Source organism: Adiantum capillus-veneris, chromosome 25 (genome assembly GCF_014529385.1).
Source record: "Adiantum capillus-veneris isolate H3 chromosome 25, ASM1452938v2, whole genome shotgun sequence".
In the NCBI taxonomy this organism is placed as follows: Eukaryota; Viridiplantae; Streptophyta; class Polypodiopsida; order Polypodiales; family Pteridaceae; genus Adiantum; species Adiantum capillus-veneris.
Window position 1 is genome coordinate 14862173 of NC_140955.1, and position 10344 is coordinate 14872516.

The following is a 10344-nucleotide window of genomic DNA, read 5'->3' on the forward strand; positions in this document are numbered from 1 at the left end:
ACACTAAGTAACACACTCTCTATTGTGTGCCTTGAGCTTCCTTCATCTTCTCCAAGCTGTGTGCATTTTTTTGCAACCCTAATTCCAACAATTGGTATCAGAGCAGGTTACGTCCTCCCAAGCTTAGTCGCCAGCTGGTCCAGCACACGCCTACTCACTTTCTCCGATTACAGTGAGGTTTGGCGAGCGTTTGCAGGTCGACAAATATTTTGGGTGGGCTCGTAGAGCTCTGTGTGCTCAAATTTTTGATTCGGGCTCATTTCGGCCTCCGTTTCCACTACAAGCAGGTTTGCACATGCAATTTTGTCATTTTGTGCAGAATTTTTGTCAGTGCAGTTTTTTGCATAACAGGTGCCTTACAGTCTTCTACGATTTGTGCTATATAGCACGTGTTGTTCCCGCTTCGTTTCTCCTCTTTTCAGGCAGTTTTCACATCAGGTGCAACATTTACCATGGCTGACAACAACATAGATGTGTTCAAGATGTTTGCTGTGGAGGACAGGTTGGATGGGGACAATTACCCTATGTGGGCTGACATGATGCAACATGTTCTTGTGTTAAAGGGCGTCTGGAATATTGTGCAGGGCATTGATGTACGCCCTGGTTCTGAGGATGCAAGCGATGTTGAGGACGTTGCAGGTCTTCCTGCAAGGATTACTCCTATTATAATTGTTTTGCCTACGTTAGAACAAGGTCGTTGGGATGTAAAGGATGCACAAGCTCATGCATTGATTGCGTTGTCTGTGAAGCGCACCATTGTTCCTCACATCCGTTCAACAAAATCTGCAAAAGAGGCTTGGGATATTCTAGCAGGTCTTTATGCAAGCCGCAATGAGGCTAAAATTGCTTTGCTGCGTAAAGAGATGGAGTCGAAGATTATGCATGAGAAAGATGATATGGACACTTTCCTTGCTAGTGTCAAGGATATCAATGAGCAACTTATTTTTACAGGTGAAGTCATTTCAGACAGTTCCCTTGTGCAGCCTGTTCTTGATGCCTTACCAGATTCTTACCAAACTTTTGCTAGTACTTGGAGACTCATGACCCAAGGAAATCCTGAAGTTAAGTTTGATGCATTATGCACATTGCTGTTGCAAGAGTCACTTTCCAAAAAAGACGGGACTAGGAAGTGTGCAGTTGAACAAGCTTTTATTGGTTCTCAAAGAAAGGATGGTAACAACAATGCAACCACTTCTTATGGTTCTGCTGCGAGTGGCAAAACTTATGTTCCTAATGCTTCTGTTGGCAGCAATTCCTCTGGAAATTCTGGTGATAAGGGCAAAAAGAAGATGCGTTGCCATTACTGTAAAGCTAATGATCACTTGATCAAGCAGTGTCCTAAGTTGAAGGCCAAAGAGGCTAAGAAGAAAGAGGGTGGTTCCAATGCAAATGTTGGTTCCACTACAAATGCAGCCATTGTTGAGTCTTCTGTGAAAGGAGACTGTGTTGCTAATGTTGATGTAGAATGGGCTTTTAGTACAGAGTGCACTTACAATTCTGTTGTCCATGATGCATGCATGTCAGTTGCTGCAGATTCACATGTGTGGTATTTCGACAGTAGTGCTACTAAGCACAATACCTCACATCGTGAATTGTTCACCTCTCTCGAGTCTGTCCCTCATGAGAATTCAGTCACTTGTGCCAACAATGCCTCTTATCCGGTTCAGGGAGTTGAAAAGATTGTGCTTACTGCTACAAATGGCAGTTCCTTCACACTCGTTGATGCACTTTATGTACCTGGGATAAAAAAGAATCTCTTGTCTGTATCCGCAATTGCTAGACTTGGACTTGTAGTCAAATTTGTGGATGACAGATGTACAGTTCATGATCTCAGTTTTGGTGATGAAATTGTTGCACCTGGGCTTTTGTGCTGTGGGCTATATAAGCACACTTTGTATGACAAGTGTGGACAAACTTTTGCAAATGTTGTTGCAGATTCAAGGGCTATTTTAGATGCAAAACTTTGGCATGCACGTTTTAGTCATCTGAATTTGCCAGTTTGCTGCGTTTGCAAAAATCTGATATGGTTGCTTCTTTGCCGCCTCTTGAAGCACCTGTCAAACATGTTTGTGAAGGCTGTATTTTGGGTAAAATGCAGCGTTATAAGTTTCCAAAGGATGGTTCAGTTAGGACCACATGCAGGTTGCAGTTTGTGCATAGTGATGTTTGTGGGCCCATGCAAACTCCATCCTTGGGCAATCACCTGTACTTCGTGACTTTCATTGATGATTACTCCAGGCATGCATGGGTATTTCCGCTTAAAGCAAAGTCCGAAGTTTTTATGTGCTTCAAACAATTTCTCGCTATGGCTGAAAATATTTCGAAATGTACTATGGGCACCCTCCGCTCCGATCAAGGGGGGGAGTATATGTCTCATGAATTCAATGCATTTTTGTCTAGTCATGGGATAAAACACCAATGTACAGTGCCTTATACACCTCAACAAATGGTGTTGCTGAGAGGAAAAACAGTTTACTTACGAAAATGGCACGATGTATGGTCAAAAGTCAAGCTTTACTGCATTCTTTTTCGCTTGAGGCCATCATGTGTGCCACTTATGTACTAAACAGGTGTCCTACAAAAGCTTTGCAGTCTATTACTCCATATGAAGCATGGCATGATAGAAAGCCTTCTATTGAGCACATGCATGTTTTTGGCTGTTTGACATATGCTTTGGTGCCACAAACACAGCAGAGAAAATTGGATGATAAGGCTACCAAATGTATTTTTGTTGGTTATAGTGCTGAAAGCAAAGGTTATAGGTTGTATCATCTGCAAACAAAGCGTATTCTAGTTTCACGAGATGTAATGTTTGTGGAAGATTTTGTTCAGCCCTTGCTGTCATGTACTAGAGACAGTAATGTAAGCTCATAGGACATTTATGACACTTTGTTGCCTCTTTTCAGTGGTGGAAATACGCATGAGGCAAATATACAGTCTATGGGGGTTTTTGAAAATGTTACAAATCAACCTATTACTGATGTAGATGTACATGATGTACTTGATGAGGAAAGGGCTGAAAACGAGTAGGCTAGAGGTATGTCAAAATGGATGGTGCACACTTTGCGTGACAATAAATTGGATGCACCTTTGTCTAGTCGTACTCGTTCAGGCTCTCGCCATGCATCTTATGCATCAGATTGTTATGCTTTGGCTGTGCCTAGCTTACATGATGTTGAGGAGCCTCTATGTTTTGATGAAGCACAGAATTCAAAAAATTGGATGGCTGCCATGCAATCAGAATATGATGCACTTATTGAAAATGACACATGGACTTTATGTAATTTGCCTCCTGGAAAAAAGGCCATTGGTACGAAGTGGGTTTACAAGTTGAAATGCAAGCCGGATGGTGAGATCGATTGCCATAAGGCTCGACCTGTTGCAAAGGGTTATGCACAACAAAAAGGCATAGATTATGAAGAGACCTTTGCTCCCACTTGTCGTATAGCTACTATGCGTTTTCTATGTGCATTGGCAACTCATTTTGGTTGGGATGTACATCAATCACACATTGTTACTGCTTTCTTGAATGGTGACATATTTGATGAAGTTTATGTAACGCAGCCTCACGGTTTTGTCAAGAAAGGACAAGAGGACAAAGTGTGCAAATGTAACAAGGCTTTGTATGGGTTGAAGCAATCTTCTCGTTCTTGGTATGAGAAAGCTGACACTCATTTGGTCAAACAAGGCTTCCGTAACAGTCCAACAGAAAGCACATTGTATGTAAAGCGTGAGGGTGATGTACTTCTCATTGTGGTTCTTTATGTAGATAATTTGCTGATCACTGGACCAAATGAGAGACATATTGCTGAATTTAAGGCTGATTTGAATGCTACTTTCAAGATGAAAGATTTGGGGCTGTTGCATCATTATTTGGGCATACAGCTTAAGCAGTGTGATGATGGTATTGCCTTGTGTTGACTCCCATGGAAACAGGTTTGAAGTTGAGTATACATGATGCTGGCAATCCTGCTGATGTCACTTTTTACCAAACTTCTGTTGACTGCCTCATTTATGTATGCAACACGAGGCCAAATATTCAGTTTGCATTTTCACAGGTTAGCAGATTTATGCATAGCCTAGGGTCTAAGCATTGGCAGGCTGTCAAGAGGATTTTTTGCTACCTTAGTGGCACTTTACATCTTGGCTTGTTTTATCCCAAGAGGGATCATTGCCGCAAGATTCACATGTTTTTTTCGACTCAAATTGGGCTGGTCGTTTTGACACGCGAGTGTCCACAAGTGGGTTTTGTTTCATGCTTGGTAGTTTATGTATATCATGGTTGAGCAAGATGCAACCTAATGTGGCCACTTTGAGTTGTGAGGCTGAGTACATGGCAGTATTCATAGCTACCATTGAGTGTGCATGGCTCAGACACCTTATGGCTGATTTGGGTGTTGGACAGGACACTGCCAACACTATCTACACTGACAGTCAGAGTGCATTGGCAGTTGCGAGGAACCCAGTTTTTCATGCTCGCACAAACCACATTGAGGTGCATTACCACTATGTCAGGGAGAGCTCTCAGCAGGAGAGATCAGCTTGGCTTATGTGCCAACACAGGACAACCTTGCAGATCTTTTCACAAAGGCATTGTCTCGTGAGATGCTTGAAGCTTTCCGTAAAGCTTTGGGCTTACTCCCCTTTGTGGACTGATCATGTCCTCAGGGCATGGCACTTCCCTTTACTCATGGGCCAGCTCTCGTTCACCGTATCACTCCAAGTGGGATTTGTTACCATATACATGTGGTAGTGATGTGTGTGAACACATTAGGACTACCGGGGCATTTTTTCCCTCTTTAGGGGGTTTTTTCCCTCGTGCATTGTATATACGCCCATCACTCTAGGGCTATCTATTTTTCCATTGCACACTAAGTAACACACTCTCTATTGTGTGCCTTGAGCTTCCTTCGTCTTCTCCAAGCTATGTGCGTTCTTTGCAACCCTAATTCCAACAGATTTAATTTCATTCTATGAGATGGAACCATGTGGGGTAGACTTACAAAGGTCCCATGGGCCTTTAAGAACCATCCAAGAAGACAACACTGCCAGTATCACCGATTCCACGGGGCAAGCCACATAAGTGAAGATCGCTAAATCAATAGTGGCAGAAGCCAAGAAGAGTGATGATAAGTGAGGAGCTATTTCTTTCTCCTATGAATGTTTCTTCTTCCTCTTCCCTACCCTCATTCCCTGTTAGCTCTCTCCACCTTTGAAGGTGTTTTAGGCCTTGTGATTGAGGCTGGGGATAGTTAATGCTTTATTACAAAGTCTATGTTATGTTCGTGATGCATGAAGCTTTCCATTTTCATTGCATCACCTAGGTCACAAGGAACACAAAGATTGTATTGTAACAAGTCTCTCTTGATGGGAGAATCTATAATACAAATGCCTATTGGAGGGGGTACGGGCTTCAGATAAATATGGTCCTCAATTGTTGGCAGGTTCTCTAAACTCTCTCTCTTGCAAAAGTATTGTTCATGGCAAGTAATTAAGTACTATGATTATGTGGCTACCATCAATTAATTTCACCCTCTATGTTCTCAAAGTAGTCTCACAAAAATGTTCTTTTTAATTCTCCTAATTACGATATTTTCAAAGTTCATAGGCCATTTCCATTACATTGGTATCAAAGCTATTGGTTTCTCTTTTCTTGCTTAAGAAGAGAGGTCCTTAAGTTGTCCATGAAAGGTTGGGCGTGTTTATTGCAATAGGGTAAGTGGGACAGGGATCTATTATCTTGGTTAAGAAGGACTTAGCTTGAGGTACACCGTTGGGAACTATAGTCTTAATTATCGAGCCTCTCGGGGCTTTCCTATGGCTTTACCATTATTGAGCTACGAGCAAGCTCAACAGAAACCATAATTAACCGAGCAATGTTAGACCCTCTCCACTAGTCTTTGCGATCAACAGTGTCTAAACAACGGATGTGGTTGCTCGAGAATTGATTTCAAAGGTAAAGAAGAGTAGCGACTAAGATTTTTGAGGGTACCAAAGCACAAAGTAATCTATACATAAGTTTAATTAGGATGGCTGACAATAACCAAGAGAGTAGAATGAACATTGATAACTTTGATTTTGCACATGAAGGTGCTAATGATGATGCTCCCATGTTTGTCAATTATCTTGTTGCTAGGTTGCAACAAGCTATGGGCAAACCTACTTTGCAAGCTGAAGTTACTCGGCAACTTCCTGCTTATGGGATTTCCCTTCCTCTCCAAGAGAGGAGAGCTCTTAGGAGGCCTCTTGATGAGACCCCCAAAAGAAGACTCTCCCATACAAGAGGAGGGATCCAAAGAACAAGAAAGTAATGAATCCCTAAATTCCTTTGAAGGTGTAGCTCCACGAGACAGCAGTCTAGACGGCCGCCAACTCCTCCTAAGAGGAAACGGTCAAGCCATAGTCCTTCTCCTCGTTACTCCAAAAAGGAAGAGAGAAAACAAAGGAAGAAAAGGGCAAGAAAGAGGTCACCCTCTTCTCCTTCTTTTTAGCGTTCCTCCTCTTTCGATGAAAGCTATGGCTATTCTCCTAGAGAATACAAGGGGGGAAGACATTGCAAATCTTACCCTGCATGGCGAAGGTCCCAAAAGCTAAAGAAGGTCCAAGAGGGAGGAAAGAGTATCTATTATTTTCCTACCTATGATTGTACCTTTGGTGCTACCGACAAAGTATTGGCCTTCATCCAGCAATTTGATGCGGCCTTTGGAGACGAGGGCTTCATGGAGTCCTCCAAGCTACACCATGTAGCTATGCACTTCCAAAAATCAGCTTGACAATGGTGGGCTAGCCTTCGTGGCAACGGTGAAGCCCCAAAGACATGGAAAACTCTACGAGTTTCCATCATGAAGCAATTCCTTACAAGCGATGCAAAGGAAAAAGTGCTTAACGAATGGCACAATTTGAAGCTTCTCTCTCATGAGTTTATCCATAAATATGTAGACAAGTTTTGGGATTTACATCTCAAGGCTACTGTCTTTTAAAAGATAGACTTCATCGAGCAAAAGCAACAATTCTGTGCGGGATTACTTGAAGAGGTGCCCGAGAAAGTCAACTCTCAATGGTCTGGTTCTATCACCAAAAATTCAAAGGAGAGAACTCTCAATGAGATTCTTGCACAAAGAGGAAGACTTGATCAAAGGCAAGCAAATAGCCATAGAAGAAGACGTCTCTAAACCAACCACAAAAGATGAAGCAAAAAAGGCTTTAAATGTTACAAACATCGTATAGGAGACCAAAGAGATATGGAAAGAATCCACAATGTGGAAGAATTGCATCTTGCACTTTGCAAACATGGCTTGACTAACATCCAAATAGATCATTGACACTTGGCATCAACAAACTTTTCCATATTCTCTAATAAAGTATGAAGTTTTAAAAGTCAAGGAACTCCTACCGCAAGCTCAAACTACTGAAACTGCTGAACCACATCCCATGTGGTAGAAAATATGGCTCGGTTGACATCCAAGAAATGTAATCCTCTACACACATGCTCCATGAAAAATTAGAAAATATCCCACATTCTGTCCGATGCCATGAGTCAAAACTTAGGGCAAACACCAATTGATTCTCAAGAGCCACCCTACTTGGCTGAATTACTCGAGGCTGTCACCACCATAAGTGAAACCAACTGAAGAATGTGTCATCAAGATCCTCATAGAGGCCATTTAAATGTTCAAACAAGTCTGTAATTTGGCATGTATCATATTCATTAAGCTTGCAAAAATGATACTAACATGTTTAAATACATTCCACCATGATCAAAAAACTGATGCTCCATGGATGTCATTTCTCAAGGGCAATCAAGGGCTCTCAAATGTTTCAAATCAGCCTACAGATGAAATCCTTTATTACTTGTATACTCAATAGATGTTTCTACCTTCGTGCTACATGCAGAATTTTGAAGAAGCTCTCTATATGGGGTCCTTCACTTTCAGATCAAAGATCTTTGGCCCTATGAGCACTCGCCTTGTTGGCTACTCAACAATAGAACTAAAGAACAACATAGATGATCATTTCCTTACTCAAGGGGAGAATAAACTACAACTTGAGTACCAAGAAGCATTAGAAGCCTTGCAAAAGCAGCATAAAACATGGAAGTACCTCGCCATCACATAGTTGTGTTGCAAACAACCCAGGCTAGGAGGGGGAGTGTTATCACACAAGCTAGCAGAATGATTAATGCCTATCATTTTGAGACTAAAAGTTGAAATTTCAACTTTATTGATGAATGTAAATCGTGTTAAGTCTAAACTTTGTGCTTCCATTTATTCATAAAAAATGTATATTTGGTAATTGGGGCCATGAGATTCTAGATCGTGAGTGTTTATCACCCAAATGTGATATCCAGCTCCATTCTACCCCAAGTCTGAGTCAAACTGTCATTTCTAGACCTTGACTAAGGTATAAAAGTGGATTTTTGGAAAAAAGCTTTTAAGTTTTTGGATAATGAATCATATGCCAGTGTCTCTGAGCACTATGTACTCCCCCTCCACTTTTTGATGCTCATATTGTCCTAGCGGTTTGTCTATTTGGAGTGCCATCTGCTTCTATGTGTCCACAATTGAAAGCTCTATGCAACAAGGTAAGTCTCTTGCTATGGTTTTTTGAATTTCTTATCGCTAATCCTCTTCCTAATAAGCTCATAACTCAAGATTTCTTACGCTAATTCTCTTGCCAATCAACTCGTATCTCAAGATTTAAGCATAAAAATTGCATTTTAGCTATGGGAGAGGTATTGGGGCATCAAGGCATCAAGCCTATAGGTGCATTCTAGACCAAAATCGACTTGGTCAAATCTACCTTGCTGATAAATCATTTTTTTTTCTAGTGTTCAAAAAGTGGATTTGAGATCCTAGGCATGTGTGCCTAGACCCCGTCTACTTGTCATATAAGTTTCGTGCAGTTTGGAGCATTGTAGCTTGGTGAACTGTTATGATTTTCTTGCCAATGTGACAACTAGCATTCATTGTTTGACATACAATTGAGTGTTCCACTCGAGTAGTTTAAGATTGTGTTTTCCAAGAGATTGAGAATCTCTTGCAGCCTCCATGCACTAGCCGTGTTAGCTACGTCCCATATATTGACAATTATGTACGTGGTTCTTGCTATATATGCAATGAGATAAAGTGAGGCTTGGTAGCCCACCCATACAACATTGGAATATACAATTATAGAAGCTTTGGTATACAATTAAAATGAGAAAGCGTTGCACAACCAATATCAGATATTGAATCTCCCAGGAGGGCTACACGCTCTATAGGCGCTCTATCTGCTATTGATTTTGCACAAGCTAAGAGAGAAACTTTATGTTTCTATTGTTTGTATAAAGAACATACCAAAAGAGAGTACCCTGTTAGGAAATAAGACGTAGCTAAGTAGATAATTGAGTAGATTACTTAATGGAGAGAGATAATTTTCATACACAAGAGATTATAGAGTAGAGAGAGAGAGAGAGAGAGAGAGAGAGAGAGAGAGAGAGAGAGAGAGAGAGAGAGAGAGAGAGAGAGAACACACGATATACGTGGTTCACCCAATGTGGGCTACATCCACGGGAAAGCAGCTAGTTAATGGCTCTAGTACTTCAAACAAGAAGTAGGCTACAAAGGGATTATACCCTTATTAGAGCTCCCGCCTTGCTTCACTCTCACCACCTCACACCAACTTCACAATGCAGTACAATGCTTCACAATACACTTTTGTGTGTAGAAGAGGCCTCCTTTTATAGGCCAAAAGGGCTGCCCTCTCTTATGAGAGGCAGCCATGTGTAGCTGCCCTTGTGTAGATAAGTCCAAATCGGACCCTCCAATCCGCTCATGTGTGGCCGCCCTCCTTGAGAAGACAAGTCTGCTTTTGAATTCGGCCACCAGCTATCGACCATTGACTTTCGACCATCGGCCACTGGCCAACCGGCCAACCAACCGATCGTTTTTCGACCATTTTTCGGCCACCGTGTGGCCATAATATTTTGGCAAAAAGGAATATTTCAACGTGAATATTTTGGTTTCCGTGACGAGTGATTTTTATTTTCGGTGAGTGATTTTTCTTCACGCATGATGGCTTCTCCTCATAATGATGGGGGCCTTACAAACGTGCATTTTTAACACAAAAAATTACAAGGGGTAAATCATGCTCCATACTTAACATACCCTTTACTCTGGGCGACAGAGCAGCATGATGAACAAAGCATAGTTCATCAACTAGAATCTCCATAGTCATGAGACATTCCTCAAGTTGGATAGTTTGCTAGTTCAATTTTGGCTATCAACAATTGCAAATAAAATAGATTCTATTTATTTGTGAAGTTTGGCTAGATAATCTTTTATCTTATGTATCTTTTGGAACAAT

At 41.4% G+C, this 10344-nt stretch overlaps 1 pseudogene; it reads left to right on the forward strand.

The window, feature by feature from the left end:
* The first annotated feature begins 452 nt into the window (after nucleotides 1-452).
* Nucleotides 453-8115, forward strand: LOC147424446 (uncharacterized; annotated as a pseudogene).
* The last annotated feature ends 2229 nt before the right edge of the window (nucleotides 8116-10344 follow it).